The sequence below is a fragment of the Ursus maritimus genome, unplaced genomic scaffold, assembly GCF_017311325.1.
Source record: "Ursus maritimus isolate PB19 unplaced genomic scaffold, ASM1731132v1 scaffold_7, whole genome shotgun sequence".
NCBI lineage: Eukaryota > Metazoa > Chordata > Mammalia > Carnivora > Ursidae > Ursus > Ursus maritimus.
The window spans coordinates 83,119,010-83,139,016 of record NW_024426885.1 but is presented as its reverse complement, the minus strand read 5'-3'; positions in this window follow the sequence as shown (position 1 = coordinate 83,139,016).

The following is a 20,007-nucleotide window of genomic DNA, read 5'->3' as shown; positions in this document are numbered from 1 at the left end:
TAATGGTAAGAGCAGTGAGCATTTATTATTCTTGCTGACAGATATATTTTATGTTGAAAAACTCTGAATTAACTTTTTATTTTTTAAAGATTTATTTTAGAGAGCACAAGCACAAGTGTGCGCATGTGTGAGTAGGGGGAGGGGCAGAGGAGAGGGAGAGAGAATCTTTATTTTTAAAACAAATATTGTGTTTATTTTTTTGTCAGAGACACAGAGAGGGAGAGAGACAGCACAAGCAGGGGGAGCGGCAGGGAGAAGGAGAAGCAAGCAGGCTCCCCACTGAGCAAGGAGTCTGATGTGGGACTTGATGCCAGGACCCTGAGATCATGACTTGAGCCAAAGGCAGATGCTTAACCGACTGAGCCACCCAGGCCTCCCGGGAAAGAGAATCTTAAACAGACTCCCTGTAGAGTGCAGAGGGGGATGCTGGGCTCCATCTCAGGACCTGCGCTGAAATCAAGAGTCGATGCCTAACCCACTGAGCCACCCAGGTGCACCTCAATTAACTATTGAAAATAGCCAATGTCTCATGGAGATGTTTGACAGAGGAAGACATAGGTGATAGTTTTCTGTTGTTGCTGTCATTGTCATTGTCACTTGATGAGTAATATTTTCCATATGTTTGGGTCACATCCCTTAAGTAAGAAGAGGTGGGGTTTATGTATTTAAGTCCCACCTCTTCAAACACATTTTTTAATTTCTTCCACAGCTCCATCCCAACACCTGTGGTGGGATGGAAAAAACAGGAGTTTCTAGAAAACACTCAGTGTGAGGAGGGAGACATAGCTCAGAGGCGTTAGGTCATGTGTCCAAGGTCTGATGGCTGCTAGGGGCAGAACCAAGACTTGACCCCATGCTCTGTGACAGCACGACTCTTCTGCTCTTAACAAAATAATTTTAGATGGCATTTGGCCAGTTCAGTAGTAATCTCCAATTTGGTGAACTCTCTTACCTAACAGAGACTCTGTATTCAACTACTAGGCCAGTTAATTAGCCTTTGGACAGTGCCTTCACACGGGGGTCAGAAGATCATGGGAGACCTTAATCATGTTAAAATTTAAGGATGGGAAGAAGCCAGAGTGCATTTATTTTCAGCTCACAACTTTGGAACCAGAGACATATGACTATTAAATATAATTTACTGAAAGCCAATTTTCTTGATTTTTCTTTTACTCTTCTTAAATGTACTTCTTCAGGTTGAGAATAACCGAATAGTCATCGATCATGCGTCATCTATAATAGTATTCTAGATATCATATGTAGTTAACTTAGTCAATGTTATTTGGAAGCCAAACATAATGACATAGATGAAGCAGGCATACTGTTTAGTGCCCTCCCAAATGTAAACACTCCGGGTCCCAAGATGCCTGTTTGGAGTTTCTCTGAAAATTACCTTTTTCTGCCTTTGAAGAAATCCTGAATGTTTTTTAGAGGCTTCTAACTGGTTAACATCATCACTGTGACAAAGTAAAATGGTTAATCCAGGGGGAATTCATTGCCCTCCGCAGATAGGTATCCTTACTCCCGCACTAGACGCTCCGTGTTGCTTTTTGGGGAAGGAGCTGTTGTCAGTTATAGATTAATTTGGATCTCATTTTTATGTAACTCACATTTCTTATTTTTTATAAACTCTGAGAACTTTGTGGAAATGAGATGCACATTTTCTAATGTCAACACAGGGAAGTCCTTATAAAGAGACTTCTAAAACACCCTACAACAAAATTGTAGGCATCAGGACCTTGACCAAATTCAAGAAGAATATATTTGTTTTTCTCACTGCATTTCTAGTAGTTTAATAAAAAACTGAAAGGAAGGGGAGATTTTCTTTCTCTTGAGTCACGCATTGCCTCATCCCTGCCGTGCCGTCTTTACCTTCTCTTTTTTCCCTCAAAACTTTGAGGAAGCAGGACCCGTGGATGTCTTTGAGCACAGGCCATTGATTAGAGCACTTGAAAAGAAATTCTGCTTGGAAATGTCTTTCTTCTGCATTCTCAAGCATTTCCTTTGCATAAATGCATTTAATTTCTTCTTCTCTTGACCTTGATGTAGTTGCTGCCAGCATACAGATGATTTTATAGTTCCTTGGCATTCGCTGATTTCCTTTTCTTCTCCTAGACACACCGGCAGGGCGGAGGGACCTGGAATAGAAATCCAGAGAAGAAGAGAGATCTTGTGGCTATCACAGTTGTGTCAGGGACAAAGTCAAGATCATTAATGAATTAATTATTCTGAAGCCCTTGTTGAACCCCAGTGTGTACGTGGATGAGACACGGCCCTCAAGTGCTAATTGTCTAGTCCCTGAGATTGTTGTGAGGAGGGGTAGCTCTGGAAGCATTGGATGCTGATGGCATGTCTGGGGGAAGAAGGGGTGCCTGGCTGACATAGAAGTGTACCTGCAGGGCCCATGGCATTAGGCAGGCAGGTACTTAGGTCAGAGAGCTAAGGAAATCAGTACTGATCATTGATGCAGACCCTCCCCCAGAGGCAGGCTTACATTCACTTCTGGATGGATTTAGGGAGCGAGCAGGGCCCACAGAACCATGTTGTTGCTGGAGAGAAGGATGACAAAGCATCTTTGCTCCTTGAGTCTGAGAGCCAGGAGTCTGAAGTGGTATTTTGGCTTCTAGTTTGCAAACGTCAAGGCTGTCCCCAGTGGAAACTTTCCTTGATCTGATGAAAGGCAGCTGATGACCAGTGGGAGGGGCACTGGGCTGGAATCCTGCTCCCTCTCAGAGTCCTCTGAACACCAATTTCTTCATAGGGAAAGTGGGGTTCATCTCGGTAAGCACACGTAATGACGTGACGTTTGCACAAGGGACTCGCACAGTGCCTGGCCCCTTTCAGGTGACTGGGAAATGTTCATTGAATCTGATCAGTGAATAGATGTTGTAACATTTACCCAAACACTTGGAACTCCTAAGCTGTTATTCAGGCTGTTAGTTTCATGCATGTAAGTGTATTTTCTTGTGACTTTTCCAATATGTTTTCTCTAACTATGCTCACTGTATAGATTTTGGAAACCACAGAAAGAATCCATTAAAATCTTCAGTTATTAAAATTAATTTGATTTGAAATGCAAATGAAATCACCCACCATTCTGGCGCTTAGAAGAACCAGTATTAGAATTTCAGTCTCCTTCATTGTTTTCTTCTGCATTTTCCTTTTTGTAGTTGGAGGGTGCTGTGTTCGCCTTACACACACACGTATCCATGTAATGAGACGGTCCTGCATAGTGACTAAAAATACCAGATTTGGCATCAAGCAGGACCTACCTTCTGGTTCACTTCTACTATGAGTGATTGCATAATCTTAGGTTAGCTGTTTGTCGTCACCTGTCAGAGACCCAGTAGTCATTGTGTAGATATGAGGAATAAATGAGCTCAGGTACGTGAAGGGCTTAGCATGATACCCAGGAAACAGCCGTCAGTTAATATTGACTGTACTGCTTATTATTGAATAGTGAATATGAACGAGGAAATCAGACAATTCTTTGGGAAAAGTCCTTTATAATTTTATTCTTCAAATACCTCCCCACTGAATAGTACCCTTGTCTGGCAGGTTGTTGACATCCTTGGGTACTGAAAGGAATCTGTTCATTTCTTTTCCAATCTCAAGACTCACCTTTCAAGGGCGTCATAGAAGTGCTTTCTTTTTTCATAATGCAAAAGTCAGGGTAAGCTAAGAAGTCATAATTACACGTGTCGAATAAATGACAACTTAAGGAACAACTGAATATACTATGGTTTAAGAATATTGGAAATGGACTTTGGTAGGCTTTTAACGTTCCAATAACACATTATTTTTACTGACATTTTAACTGTATTAAACACATTGAAACAAGGAAAAGTAAAAAATGTTTCTTGAGTTGGGTGACCTGGGTAGAATAATTACACGTGGGAACATACTTTACTGGCTTTATAACACTTATAATATTGCCTCTTAAATATTTGTGATATGCTTTGTGCGAAGCCTTTCACAGTGTTTTTGTATGCATTATCTTATTTGATTTTCTACAAAGTTTTCATAGATTGGAACTAAAGCCTTCTCTCTAATTCAACCATCTTTTACTGAAACCATTGTATGTCGGTTACACAGGGTAGGATGTTTGTGATTTGGCTACTCGGATTTTTCTACATGGAGAAAAATCTTTTGGCTTTAAAAACAAACTCATATTTTTGATACTGTATTAATAAGTTAATTAATAACAGTAAACTTTCCAAGTTTAATTTATAAAAATTAATTTAAAATGCAATTAAGATTAATTCTAGACTTTTTAAATGAACTTGTGCTTTCTGTTTTAAAAATTATTCATTGTTTATTAGTATTTTAAAAGATTTTACCCATAGCTGGCTTAGGCTCTATCTTTAGGAACACAGACTGGAACTGGACTGATGATACAGAACAGTTCCTTAAATACAGGTTGTAATTTTTCTTTTTTCTTTTTTTTAAAAAAACTCTGTTGTATGATTTATGTACAGTTAAATGCATCCATTTTTAGGTGTTCATTTCTGTACGTTTTGACAAACGTACACCAGGGTAACAGTTAATAGAACATTGACATTCCTTCAAAGGGTTTTCTTGTGTCTCTTTAAAACTTATACAAACTTTTCAATAATATTTTTACAAATAGTAGAGAGGGAAAATCATAACTGGTTATATCAAGGTTTCTCAGAATTTGGTGCTTTTGACATTTTGGACCAGATAATACCTTGCCGTGGACGGTCTGTCCTGTGTGTTGTAGGATTTCTAGCAGATCCCTGACCTCTCCCTCCAAGATGTCACTGACCCCCTCCATGTCCACGGTGGTCACTGTCCTAAATGTCTGATGGCCAGATATCCCCAGAGAATGGGGATGGGGCAAAACCGCCTTGGTTGGGGGTCAATGGGCTAGAAAAAACATGTAATATAGAGAGAGCATACAGCAGAAAATAAAGTTTGTAGGGCTGCCCCAACTTTGTACATAGTATTAAATAAATAAACTATTTGGGATAGTTTTTTAAACCTTCTCCATTTGGAGGGTACTAAACTAGTACTTTAAGGGAAAGATTTCCGGTGATTGCAAAGATTTCAATGAGAGTGTGTGCCATCTCCGTGTATCGTGTAACAGTTTACGAAAATTATATCGGTCCCTTAACTAGAACAGCAACAACAACACCCCAGGTACTGTTACTATCCTGTTTTAACAGGTGGGAAAACTGACACTACCTTCTAGAAAGCAATATTTTACATAATCACAGTTTTAGGATGATGAAGGACAATTTAGTAGATATTTAGTCCATATTCTCAGAGTTTGAAACTGTGGCTCAAACAGCTGGACTTGAGTGGTGTCCCTGTAATTTCATTCCTACATCTTACTGGAAGCGGATTCTTTAGCATTGAGTGAAAGGATGCAGGAAATTATATATATATATATATATATATATAGTTTTTTACTTAATAGTTTTTTTTTTACTAATATTGTATTTAAAAATTATAGACATGGATTGAAGAATGGGGGTTTTTAATGTATATCACATATTTTTCAAATTTAAAATTTAAAAATACTGCTTGTGGTCACTAAAGACTGAATTTATTCCTTTTTTTTTCAAGAATTTATTTATTTATTTGACAGAGATAGAGACAGCCAGCGAGAGAGGGAACACAAGCAGGGGGAGTGGGAGAGGAAGAAGCAGGCTCATAGCGGAGGAGCCTGATGTGGGGCTCGATCCCATAACGCCGGAATCACGCCCTGAGCCGAAGGCAGACGCTTAACCGCTGTGCCACCCAGGCGCCCGAAGACTGAATTTATTCCTATAACGCATTCAAGAAATAATTTGAATTGTCACAGTCTCTGCAAAGAAGTTAGAGAATATTCTAGGTTAGACTACATAGGATGTGACAAAGCTAAAACCATGGCAATGGCAAACGCTATGAGTGGAAGACAGAGGAAACAGAAGGAAAAACTGGATAATTGCATTGTGAAGAACTTGATTTTTGATTGCCTGTCAAAGCTGTATAGGTAATGTTCCTTATGATAATTTTAAGACTCTTTACGATCACTTTATGGTTTAAGAGCTCATCCTTTTTTATAGCAGTGTCAGGGAAACTCATGAACCACTCTGATTAAAATTTGGTGAGGGGTAATTAAACATCCTTTCCACCTGATCTTGCTATCATGGAGATGTTTACACAGGTTTGAATCTGATTTAGTTTTGTGGGGTGAAAGGTAAATGGTTGGCCTTTGGTCTAATCTGGATTTTCTTGGTGAAAACTTCACTGGTTGCTATAGTCCCTGCTTAATGTCTTTTACTTTAAGATTTCTCTCTCTCTCTTTTTTATAAAGCTCTTAAAAAGTAATGAAATATTTTAGGCGTACAAAAAAGTATGAAGAATATTTTAACAAACACTCATGTGCCCTCTACCCAGTTTAAGGAAAAGATTCACAGCTACTGGTGAAATTCCCCGTGTCCTCCTCCCAGCTCCCATTCCCTTCCTGCCTTGATTCTCCTGGATTTGATGGTTATCATTGATGGGCATGTTTTCCTTATGCATCCATACATAAGCAATATATAGTATGTTTTAAAACGTGATAAAACATTTTTTTGTGTTCTTCTGTAACTTGCTTTATTTCTTTAATGTTTTGTGATGTTTTCCAGGTCCTCCAGCTCACTGACTTGTCATTGCATGGTACTCCTGCACTGTAATCATATTGCATATACCATAGTGTATTCATCTGTTCTCCTGTCTTTGGGCATTTATGTTGTTTTCAAGTGTTTTTGTTTTCATTTTTTCTCTTTGAGACACTGCTCCAGTGAACAGTCTTCATGTTTCCTTGGGCAGATGCACAGAGATTCTCTTGGGCATAAGCCTAGGGCCAGAATTGCCAAGTCTGAGGGCTTTGTGCATTTTTGACTTTTCTAGCTGTTGAGAAATTGTTATCCTGAAAGTTTGTGCCAATTACTCTTCTATCTGTGGTGAAGAAGAAAGAGTTCCTCCCTCTTCCTATCTTTGCCCGAAGTTTGTATTATCAGACTTTTAATTATTTTGCCAATCTGAGGTTTATAATAAAGTTATCTTGAAGTTTTAAATTTACATTTTCCTCACTCTTAGTGAGTTTAAACATCTGTCTGTATATTTATTTGACATTTGGGTTCCTTCTGTGAATTTCCTATTTATATTCTTGGTCCATTTACCATTGGGTGGTTTTCCTTGGTTTATACTATGCTGTGGATGTAAATATTTTTTCTTCCATATTGTAACTGTTTTTTCTCAGTTGTTGGTTTATCTTTTAACATGACATCTTATGATACAGAGAATTTTACAGTTTTAACAAAGTTAGAATTCTCAGCCTTTTTATGGTTTGTGTTCTTTTACCTAAGAAATTTTTTTATATTCGAAGTCATGAAATTTTGTCTTTTTTTTTTCTAGGTGTTGCTTTACACAGTTACTCATTGAATTCATCTGAAATTTCTTTTGGAAGTTTATTTTTTCCATATTAATGATACACTGCTGTTCATCTTTACCCCAGTTATCTGTACTTTAGCTCTGACATGTTTCAAGTTTCTCTGTACGTACGGGTCTCATTGGGTCCTTCCAAGTCTGTTCCAGGTCTGTGCCATTATTATATGGTGTCTTTATAATAAGGCTTGATAATAAGTCCTCTCTCTTATTTTTAGCATGTTCTTAACTATTCTGGGCACTTTACATTTTGGTATAGGTTTAAGAATCAGCTTGTCAAGGTCTGTGAAATACACTGTTGGTATTTTAATTAGAATGTCATTGAATTGATGGTTCAACTTGGGAACAGCTTGTATCTTTAAAATCCTGACTTTTCCATGAAAATCATATCTCTCCATTTATTTTGTTCCCTTTAGTGTGTATCTATCAGGTTTCATAATTCTCTTAATAAGGTCTCCTGCATCTTTTCTTACATTTATTCTTAGATACTTCTTATATTTTTCTGGCTGTTGTAATTTTTTAAAAAGTTTGCATTTACATATTCTGTTTGTTCCTGGTATATAGGAAGCAAATGGATTTTTTTTGTGTGTGTGAACTGATGTGATAATAGCTACTTTACTGAGCTCTTACCCAAATAATTTTAACACTGTAGCCAATCATATTGTCTGTGAACAATGTCTTTTGTAATCCTCATCTGTGTATTTTTTCTTGTCTCATTGTATAGCTTAGATTTTTAGCAGAAAGTTCAGTAGAAGTGGTATAAAGTGGGCATTAACTATGATATTTGCTTGAGAGTTTTGATAACATTTTCTCATGTTGAGAAAATTCCCATTCATCCCAATTTCACCAAGAGATATTTCTTTTAAATTGGTGCTGAATTTTTTTTTAAACTGCTTTTCTACTTTTATTGATTGACCAAACTTTTCTGTCTCTTAATCTCTTAACTATATATTTCCTAATTATATAATCACCTAATAATATTGAGGCAGGAACTTTCTGGATGAAAAGGACAAGCATAATAAACCAAGCAAGTTCCTGAAAGATACATTTGTGTAGGTGTGGACCTATCATGGAACTGATGTGGATAGGAGGCAGTGGAAATGGGAGTGGTAGGCGTTGAGCGGAGGGCTGAAAGAGGCGGTGAACTTTTGGAGTTGTAGTTGGGGGAACAGGAAGTAAAATGAATCCTAGCACACACAACTAAGGTTAAAATGACATTTTTATTAGCACTACTTAGTTTTAGGAGTTTAATACAATAGTGTTCCGAAACTGGAGTCTGGGGGCATAGTACAGGACTTCAGGTAGCCGGATTCATCTACAGATATGAGTGTGCAAGGTGGTTGTAGCATAATGGCAAGGCAAGTAGGGAATTAAGGAGGGAACGGTTCAAAAGAGTAGCTGATTTGATCCATCCTGGGTGTGGGATTCCTTTAGGAAGGAAGAGAAGTCGGAACAGGATTGATACTCCTGGACACACTTTTGGTAATGAGGCAGTGGGAAAGATAGAGGGAAGGAGGTTGTTATCTGACGGGGAAGTGAAGGTATAGGATTTAAAAGAGAATTGTTTGCAGGTGTTGATTGAGGAAGTGCATTTCAGAGCTTGTGACAGAGTGGTTTCCAGAGAGCACTGTAGATGCGTAAGTTATGCAGACTGTCTGCGGATAGAGTGGCCCGCTTGTTGCCATCCGAAATCAATGCCCTTTGATTACCGTAGGTCTATCGAACTTATGCATTGAGTCTACGCAAGTGTGGAGCTGGTTTTCTGTTGTCGTACAAATGTGTTACCACCTGAACTATGCTGCAGTTTCCTGACATGGATCGTGGCGTTAGGCTGTTTAATCTTCGCATTTTAAAGGAATTGGATTTATAATTGTCCTTATTAAGTATGTTTGGATACATTGTTGACTTATTTTTTTGTGGGGGGTGGTCTTTTTCTTAGAATTCTTTGTGTGCTAGTTTGTATCCCTTTCAAATTTATAAATAAGAAGAAACAAAGATTTCAAAGATTTCATTTTCTCAAATCACATTCCACTCTGAGAAGTGTTGACAAATATGAAAAGAGTAGGTTTTCAACTTGGAGGATGGATTTATTCATTACTGGTGTTTTGGAAAGGACCAGTGTCCAGAATTTATTTTTTCATCCACAATTTTTAGGCTCTTGAAAAATTGGAAAAGGATTCAGAAGATCACGATGGAAGGAATGTTTTTTTTTTTTTTTTTTTTTTTTTAATTTTTTTTTTTTTTTTTTTTTTTTTTTTAGATATATTTGCTTTTTTTTTTTTTAAACCCCTGGAGAAATGATAGTTCATGTGTGACTTAAGGAAGGTTTTCAACAAATCGCAAGATTAGAGTTTAACCAAATTCACCAGGTTTTCTATATTTACAGTAAGAATTTAACAAACTTAATTCCAGGCCAATGCCCTAATGATTGTTAGATTAATCCAATTAGGATTAATCCTGTTAACTTGACAAGTGTCAGCCTCATGCCAAATAGTTTGCAAGGTCCTGCAGAGCGTATAAAGTGAAAGTCTGATATGGCTTTTGTCTTCAAGGCATTTTACTTTCACAATAGAAAAATGGATTGGAAAATATAACTACAGAACAGCATAGGATTATGCCACCAATTTTTTAGGATTCTTTCGACTCTGTGGATCTATGAGAAATATGTCTGCAAACCTCTCTGATTCATGGGGAAAAAAACCGAATATAAGAGTTCCCTACTAAAAATTAAATGATATATCCGGATCTCCATTATATTAAATTCAAAAATATGCTAATGTGAATTTATTTCAGAAATGTATGTTAATGAGCTGCTTTTTGTTTGTTGCAATAAATGTTTCTATAGCACTCATTCTGTATCTGTACTAAGAAACTGTCATGGGAACCCTATGAGCTAGGTCTGTTACTATAAGGAAACCAGAGAGTTTAAGTAATTTGCCCAAAGTCACGCAGCAAATGCATACACAGTACAGCTGGGTTTTAATCCTGGGATTCGAGCTCTACAGTGCCTCTTTGTTTTTAGTTTCTTCCATTTTATTCTTTACCACCTATTTTTGGTATTATCTTTTAGTGAATGAAGTAGATACTCATCAGAAAAAAAGTAGGAAATTCGAAAATTTGGGGGGGATTACTTTTGCCCTTCTGGGCATTTTCTTAATAGTTGCCAGTATGTTGACACTTTGGGTTTATATCCCTTCCACCCCTAGCAAAAACAAAGAAAGAAACCATGGAAAGCAACAGTTATGTAACGATAATGTCATTTTGAATGCTTATTTCTCATTGAATTTGGTTCAGAGGAACCTCGACCCCCCCCCCCATCAATTGCTAAAATCACACATTCTAAGACTGTCTCTTACAGTGTTTACTCCCTGAACTGATCGCTCATGGGTCTCATCCAGTAAGGAACGTGCTGATGGGGCTGAGATTTCTGTCATTAAGGAATGTCTGGCTTCACAGAGAGTAATCAGTGTAAGCGTCCCTAATCCAGTTATTTCTGTTCCCTCCCACGTGGGTTTTAACGATACAGGATAACATTTGTGGGAAGAGAGTGAGTTTAATCAGAAACATCAGAGTGTCATTTTCTTGAGTTATGTTTTTAAAATAAGTCGGTTTCCGCCGAGAATTGAAAATGACTGGCCCAAGACATGTTTGACCTGAGTCTGTCACTGCTTTCCTTGCTAGCAAGGGAATAAAAGAAATTAGCCTGACTCGATGCCTGTTTACTCCTGCACTCTATTAGTGTCATTCCGAGGTCCTGACACTGCCCTTGCTGTTACTCAAGGTCTCGTTTTCCTGGCAGAACTTGGTCTTGACAGCTGTCTCTTTGCCCCCTTCTAATAGTTCTGGACAGATAGGTTGATTTGTAGCATAAGATGAGTTGCATACTTGGCAGCTGAGACAAAAATAGCTTTGAACTCTCCTTTGTGTTTTTCTGGCTATTAGAGGGAAATTGCAAGCAGACATGGGTAGGATCTTCTTTTCCTAAAAGCTTGATTGCACTAAGTATGAAATTAATGGTTAGTTGATAGGTTTGGTGTTTACAGTACGTCGGGCAAGCGCCTTCCATAAACCAGCATCAGTTTCCGCCTTACCTGCTGCCCCCCACCCCTCATCAGCCTTTTTATCACCGAGGTTTAAAAAAGGTCCACTCTTGCATGTGGAATGGTCACTGAATAACGCGCCCTCAGGGCTGCTGACGTTCTCCTCTCTTGTCTGCGTGAGCACTCTGCCACTGGAGTGCGGGAAGCTTTAGGACACGCCTGTGATGTGCTAACACGGTCTGACAGGGGATGGACTGAGAGAGAGAGTATACTCAGAGTGAGTTTGGTGAGCACCGTTAGGTTCTTCCCAGGCTTTTCCATCATGTCTGTGATCGGCTGCCTTGCCTGCCAGGTGACAGAAAGACAGGCAATCAGGATTTGGCTGGATTTTCTCAGAGAAGGCAGCTCCTCAGAATGTGAGTGGAAGCTATAAAACATTGTTAATGCAGAAGTCGCAGAAATAAGACTAACATAGACAAACACTGTAGCAGAAGTCCCAAGAGATACTATTGGTTATGGTGAATTTTATTATATGGGAGGAAAGCTTTTCATCCTAATGTCATCAAGATCCTGTCCCTTATAAACTTGGCATTATAGGATTTTCCTCAAGATAGACGCGTGTGCGATGTCACGGATAATTTCTGTCTGATATTCAGATCTCATTTCTTTGTCACTCATTTCTACTTTCAAGACTTTCTCCCACCTGGTTTTGATTCTGAGCCGTTCTACATCAGGAATAGATTTGTTGATCTCTTAGCATGATTTACATTTTCCCCTAGTCCATTTCCTTTGCAAATGATACACGGAGTTTCCTTTGAAAAAGGTTCCTTTGAAAAAGGACTTGTTGACTAAAAGCTGATTCTGAACAGTATTCATTCAGAAATTTTGAAGATGGCTGTCTTCATCTTTCGAGTGTTGTTTCTACTCAAATTTTACTCTCTGAAATGTGGAGAAGGCAGGAGGATGGCAGGCAGGCGAGGAGGACCATATTGTGAGTGCTCAACCCTCCTTGAGGAAATGTCTACTATAGGAAGGCCTTTCTAAAGTAACATAATGAAAGTTTTCTTTCTTTCTTTTCTTTCTTTTCTCTCTTCTCTTTCTTCCTCCCCTCCTCCCCTCCTTCCTTCCTCCCTTCCTCCCCTCCTTCTTTTTTTTCTTTTCTTTTTTTTCTCTTTTCTTCCTTTTTTTTTTTTTTTTAAGATTTTAATTATTTGACAGGGAGAGTCCAAGCAGGGGGAGCCAGAGGGAGGGCGAGAAGCAGGCTCCCCACTGAGCAGGGAGGCTGACTCAGGGCTCCATCCCTGGACCCTGCCACTGTGACCTGAGTGGAAAGGCAGACACTACCTACTGAGCCACATAGACACCTGATGAAAGTTTTCCTTAAAGAGTTTTTCACCACCCTTTTACGCTAATACACCAACTACATTTGCATGTGTATTTAATTATAGTCCACATAGATAATTAATAGGATAGATGTATTTTCATAGGTTGACTTGTATGCTTAATATTGTGCCATACTGTTCATCCCATGATTTAAATCCTCAGTAATATTGTTCGGTGTTAGGTATACCTTAACTTATGAGAATATTCCCCTATTGTGAGTGATTTAGGTCATGTTAACTCTGTAGCTATTTCAAAGATTATTTATTTATTTATTTATTTATTTATTTATTTATTTGACAGAGACAGAGACAGCCAGCGAGAGAGGGAACACAAGCAGGGGAAGTGGGAGAGGAAGAAGCAGGCTCCCAGCGGAGGAGCCTGATGTGGGGCTGGATCCCATAACGCCGGGATCACGCCCTGAGCCGAAGGCAGACGCTTAACGACTGCGCCACCCAGGCGCCCCTCTGTAGCTATTTCAAACAATGCACATTAGTTTATTCAGAAAACCTTTGTTCGAGCAGTCATCAATCCACTGTTGGACACTTTCCTCAGCATTGTATTTTTATGGATGAAGCCAAATATTTGAAAGATCAGTGGTGATGAATTCTGTGGGAATAGCTTTTATGGGAAAAGTACTTTTTGTGAAATACTTTGTTAGTTTACCCAACTCCATATGATGCTGATCTTTCCTAAATTTTCCTAATACGAACTACGAAAAAATATCTGCTAATAGTATCCAACACTCTAAAAGGTTTCCATGCTGTTTGACTTTGTACGTAATTACAAAAGTATAGTAGTATATTGTTATTTTTCAACTTAGGCTTTTTGAAAATAGCTGAGGTCTAATAGGTTCTAGAACGATTTCAGGATTCCGATTTGCTTGGTGAGGCCCTTGTGGCCGTAGTCAACCGTCCCACCTGGGATGGGCTGAGGTTCGGTTGACCAGTGAGAATTGCAGGGACAAGGTCACGTACAAGGGCACATGGGCTCTATTGCAGCCAGACCCACTGCACCATAGGTGGGCATTTTGGGATGATTTTTAATGTCTTGGTGGACAAAGATATGTGTAGAGTAGCTAAACCTTTCAGAGTTCTCTCTGCTAACCGTTGAGCCAGTGAATAAAACAGGTTGGGAGTTTGTGGACTCCACGATTTGTTCACAATGGTGACACTTCTGAATGTCCAAGACTGTGCTAACATGAGGAGCTGAGTGATTTCCTTTTGTGTGTGGGGGTGCGTGTTTTCTTCAGTAGAAGCACTATGTACTCTATTACATAAGATGTTGAGATGCATATGTGATGTGATTTCTTTTGAAAAATTCTTGAACAATACAGTGGTTGAACTAGAAGTGTGCATGCTTCTTGAGATGCCATGTATATAATATGTATGTTAGAAATATGTATTATAGGGGCGCCTGGGTAGCGCAGTCATTAAGCATCTGCCTTCGGCTCAGGGCGTGATCCCGGCATTCCGGGATCGAGTCCCACATCGGGCTCCTCCGCTGGGAGCCTGCTTCTTCCTCTCCCACTCCCCCTGCTTGTGTTCCCTCTCTCACTGGCTGTCTCTCTGTCACGTAAATAAATAAAATCTTTTTTAAAAAAAGAAATATGTATTATATATCCTATATATATGTATATGCCTATATGATATATATATTTCTATATATTATATATATAATATATATATTTTTTCTAGCATTTTGTTGGGCAGATAGGATTTTGGAAAATGCCATCATCTTAAATTTTTATTTTATGTGGTAAATGAGAAGAATCTTTAGAAGTTACATATAATATATGTGCATATGTGTTTACATACATGAAAGCTTTGTTCTCTTACTCTAGTTTTGCTATAGTGTAAAATCAGTATCCATATTATTTTCCTTTGGGAAGTATGAATCCAATGAATTGCCAAGTACCAGAGATGGGAGAGGTGATACACCTGAAACGTACTTAGGATTTTAGAAGGATTCTTTCCATCTCTTAATTCCTAACGGTATTTTTAAAATCAGAAATTTAACATGTAGAAAATTTGAAAAGTATAAACATGTGCAGAAGAAGATAAAAACTGCTTGTAATCTTGCTACCCGGGGATAAACTGCTGTTAATATATTTAATGTATTTTATTCCATTCTTTTTTGTATATGTCTATGTTTATATTCTTTTTCTTTCCTTTTTATATCACTCTATTTGTTTCATCATGGTAAGTGTACTCTTTCATCCCCGTCCCCTCTTTCCCCCTTGCCCACACCCCACGGGTACCCCTGGTAGCCGCCAGTGTGTGCTCTATAGTTAAGAGTCTGCTTCTTTTTCTATTTTCCTTTGCTAGTTTGTTTTGTTTCTTAAATTCCACATATGAGTGAAATCGTGTGCTATTTGTCTTTTTCTGACTGACTTGTTTTGCTTAGCATTATTTTCTTTAGCGCCCCCATGTTGTTGCAAATGGCAAGATTGCATTCTTAGGGCTGAACAATAGTGCATTGTATAGCTACACCACACCTTATCCATTCGTCCGCTGAGGGACACTGGGGCTGCTTCCACAGTCTGGCTCTTGAAATAATATTGCAATAATGATAGGGGCGCATGTATCCCTTTGAATTAGTGCTTTTGTGATTTTTTTTTTTTTTGGTAAATACCCAATAGTGTGATTTAAGGTAGTTTTAGTTTTAATTTTTTTTTTAAGATTTTGTTTAGTTTAGAGAAAGAGAGAGCTTGAGCAGGGGGAGGGGCAGAGGAAGAGGCAGAGAATCTCAAGCGGACTCCATGCTGAGTGCCAAGCCCAATGCAGGGCTCAGTCTCATGACCCTGAGATCACGACCTGAGCCGAAACTAGGAGTCAGACACCCCTCTAGTTTTAATCTTTTGAGGAATCTCCGTACTGTTTCACAGTCGCTGCACCAATTTGCATTCCCACCAACAGAGCAAGAGCATTCCTTTTTCTCCACATCCTCACCAACATCTGTTGTTTCTTTGATTAGTCATTCTGACAGGTGTGAGGTTATATCTCATTGGAGGTTTGATTTGCATTTCCCTGATGATGAGTGATGTTGAACATCTTGTCCTGTGTCTGCTGGCCATCTGGATGTGTTCTCTGAGAAGTGTCTGTTCATGTCTTCTCCCCATTTTTTAAATTGGATTATTTGTTTTTTGGATTGAGTTGTAACAGTTCTCTATATATTTTGGATATTAACCCCTTATCAGGTATCATTTGCAAGCATGCTCCCATGCAGTAGGTTGCATTGTAGCTTTGTTGATTGTTTTTCTTCACTGTGCAGAAACTTTTCATTTTGATGAAGTCCCAATAGTTTATTTTTGCTTTTATTTCCCTTGCCTCAGGAGACCTACCTAGAAAAATGTTGTTGTGGCTGATGTCAGGAAGATTACTGCCTGTGCTCTCCTCTAGGATTTTTATGGTTTCAGGTCTCACATTTAGGTCCTTAATCCATTTTGAGTTTATTTTTATGTGTGGTGTCAGAAAGTGGTCCAGTTTCATTCTTTTGAATGTAGCTGTCCAGTTTTCCGAGCACCGTTTGAAGAGACCGTCCTTTTCACATTGCATATTCTTGCCTCCTTAGTCAAAGATTAATTGACCATATAATTGTGGATGTATTTCTGGGTTTTCTGGTCTATTTCATTGATCTATGTGTCTGTTTTTATGCCAGTTCTGTACTGTTTTAATTACTACCACTTTGTAATATAACTTGAAATCTGGAATTATGATGCCTCCAGCTTTTTCTTTTTCAAGGTTGTTTTAGCTATCTGGGGTCTTTTGTAATCCATACAAATTTCAGGATTATTTGTCTTACCTCTGTGAAAAATGCTGTTGGTATGTTGATAGGGGTTGCATTTAATGTGTAGATTGCTTTGGGTACGGTGGATGTTTTAACCGTATTTGTTCTTCCAGCCCATGAGCATGGGGTGTCTTTCCATTTCTTTGCATCTTCTTTTTTTTTTTCTTTCTTTTTTTAAAAGATTTTATTTATTTGAGAGAGTGAGAGCACAAGAGCAGGGGGAGGGAGAAGCAGGCTCCCCACTGAGCAGGGAACTTGATGATGCGGGTCTCAATCCCAGGACCCTGGGATCATGACCTGAGCTGAAGGCAGATGCCTAACTGACTGAGGCACCCAGGCACCCTGCATCTTCTTTTCTTTATTAAAAAAAAAAAAAAATTAGGAGTCATCTTATCCATATAATGCATGTCTTGTTTTCCCCCCCACTTTTTATATCATTATCATCTCTACTAATAAACTCTCTGTAAATATAATTTTTAGCATGGCTGTATTACTGTCTTCTGGCCTGTGTCTTGAGGCTGCCTGTGTTTTCCTTCTGAATGCTGGGGATTCTGTTTCACATCACTCTTTTCTTGGATACCATTTTTCTCTGCGTGCCCACCCTTGAATAACAGAGCCAATTTTTTTAAACAACTATCTCTTTATGCTTGAATGCTCCTAAAACCTCTTCTTCTCTGGTCTGGAGGTCAAGTGGAGATGCCTAGCCCTGGCTGATATCTGACGTTGAGCTTGTGTGGCTCTGGGGCTGATCTTGGACTGAGTCAGCATTTCCTCTTGATCCTCCTATGAAGGTAGAACCCTGTAACCATGATTTTCTGCTGGCCTTGTGTCCTGAGGCAAATGGACTCCCCCAGTCCCTGTTCCTGCTGGGTTTGCTGTACCGGGTGCAAAGAGGTTCCACCTGCTAGCCTGGAGCTGTGTGGAAGGAACTGTTCCCACCATGTTTTGTTTCTGTTTTTTTTTAAAGATTTCTTTATTTATTTTAGAGCATGAGAAGGAGGGGCAGAGGGCGAGGGAGAGAGAATCCCAAGCAGACTCCCCACTAAGGGCAGGGCCCAATGTGGGGCTTGATCTCATGACCCTGAGATCACAAGCTGAGCTGAAACTAAGAGTCGGATGCTTAACCGACCGAGCCGCCGAGGTGCCCCTGGTCCCCCCACTTCTGAAAGCAGACTCTGGGGCCAGGAGTCCAGCACTATCCCTTGGGGAGGCAGGAGGGGGCCACCCGGGCCAAAGGTGGGGATAATTCCACAGAGCCTGGTAACTACTTACTTCATTTTCCTCGTTTTTAGTGGTGGTCTGTCTTGGCAGCCTTTATGTGTTGTCATGGATATTTCTGTTGGAAACTGTGGGAGAACAAATGAAGCTGAGTGAGTTGGCTCCCATCGCAACAGAGGCGTACATGCTGGGGGGAGGGTCTGATTGAGCTCCGTGTCCTTCTCACTCAGCCTTGGCCCTGGACACTGCCGAGGCTCTCAGATGGCATTCCTGGATGAAGACCAGACTGGGATGAGTGTGCCTTTCTTCCCTGTTGGAATAGGGCATAGAAACTTTGTCTTTTCTGTAGATCACACAGTTCTAGGCTCAGCACAGCACCCCCATGGTTTCTAGTGTGTGGTGCTGCCATCCCATGGCATGGATTCGGGAGCTTGGGCCATGCCCACACTTCGCTTTGACCATATCTGTACAACTAATCACTTTACTTGGCAATGATTGTAGAGACACTACAGTTTGTAGGGATTGGTAATGCTGTTTGAGTCCTCCTTTTTGGCATGATCATTTTCCCCAGATAATCCTGATATTTTTTCAGAGTTAATATTCTTTCAGGCAGAGAAATGAAGCCTATGCCTAGGCTTCCCAGAGTTCTCATAGCTAGTGTGGGGTGCAGTTGGGATGAAAAGCTGGTTTTCCCTGTACCAAGTCTGGTGTTCTGTCTACCGTTGTACCAATTCTTGAACCAAATCACTGAACCATTCGTTTCGTTTTCTGGAAGGCAGTTTCATTGCAATGGATTTATTCTTTGCTTTATCATTTATCCACTTGACAGGTCTCTGAACCATGATTGCCCCACTTTTAAGAAATACCAATGTCACGCTTGATTTACCTGAATGCCAAAGTGCTTCTGTGTGTATTGAATAATTGCGGTGTGTGTTTAAGGATTATTCTTCGTGACTCACCCTCCGCCCTTAATTTCCCTCTGGTTAGCATGATTTATTACTCCTGAGGATGGTTGATAAGTAGGATACTCACTGGAGGGAAGTGTCACCTTTTAAGTGGGACGTACTTAGGATAAAGTTGATGATCGAAACAAATGAAGTTAATTAGGTGGGAGGAATTAAATAGATAAATAAGATATTTGCAGTCAGATTTGCAAAGAGCTAATAAAGGTATCTACTAATTTTATGATCGTGCCATTTTAAATCGGTTTGGCAGGTGACCAAGCATTAAAAACAATTGCAGACACCTGTCTTGTTTCTGTTTCTTGCAGTTTTTTTTCTTGTTTACAAAGAGTATTCTATGATAAAAGTTCAGAGAGTGTTAAAATGATACAGAAAAAACTAAGCTCACTCTTAATCTGATAATCCAGAGAGAAGTACCTCCCGTGTTTTTTTTTTTTAATATTATATGTAACAATTTTTTTTTTCTCTGTTAAAACTGCATTGTGGACATGTCTCCTGGCTGGACATTAATAACATCATTTATCCACCCCCGTTTGTAATGGCTTCAGGGTATTCTATTGTATCGGTCCTCTCATTAATGAACATTTAAGCTTTTCCAATTTTTCACCTTTATTTATAAGTAATGTTACAGAGAATATCCTGTTACATGTACTTACCTTTGTGAATTTACTAAATTCGTAAGAAAGTTTTCTAGAAATAACATTGTTAGACCAAAGGTACACACATTTTAGTCTTTTGAAACATTTTGCTAAAAAAAGTAACAGTGTGCACTTCCAGCGGTGGAAAATAATTCTCATTTCCCTGCGTGTTAACCACCGTTGGTTAGTACTAATCCTTTTCACTTGGCAGCCTGTGGGTTAAAAAAAAAGAACCCAGAACTTGATTGGTTTATTCTCATAGTTTTGTATTTCAGTAGTGAGGTCGAACTCTCTCTCTCTAGTTGAGAGTGTTGCTTCTTCTGTGAATTTTCTCCTTCATAGTCTTTGCCTGTGTTTTTCTGTTGGGAAGCTCTTCTTCTCCATGTGTGGAGCTGTTTATACGATAAGAGTATTTACTCTCAGTGATTTGTATCTGACCGCTTTTTCCAGGCTGTCATTTACCTTAATTGGGCGTGTGGTGCTCTTAACCACATGTTTCTCTCTTCTTGTCTAGGCTTCATTAATATAGTTTGTCCTTTCCCC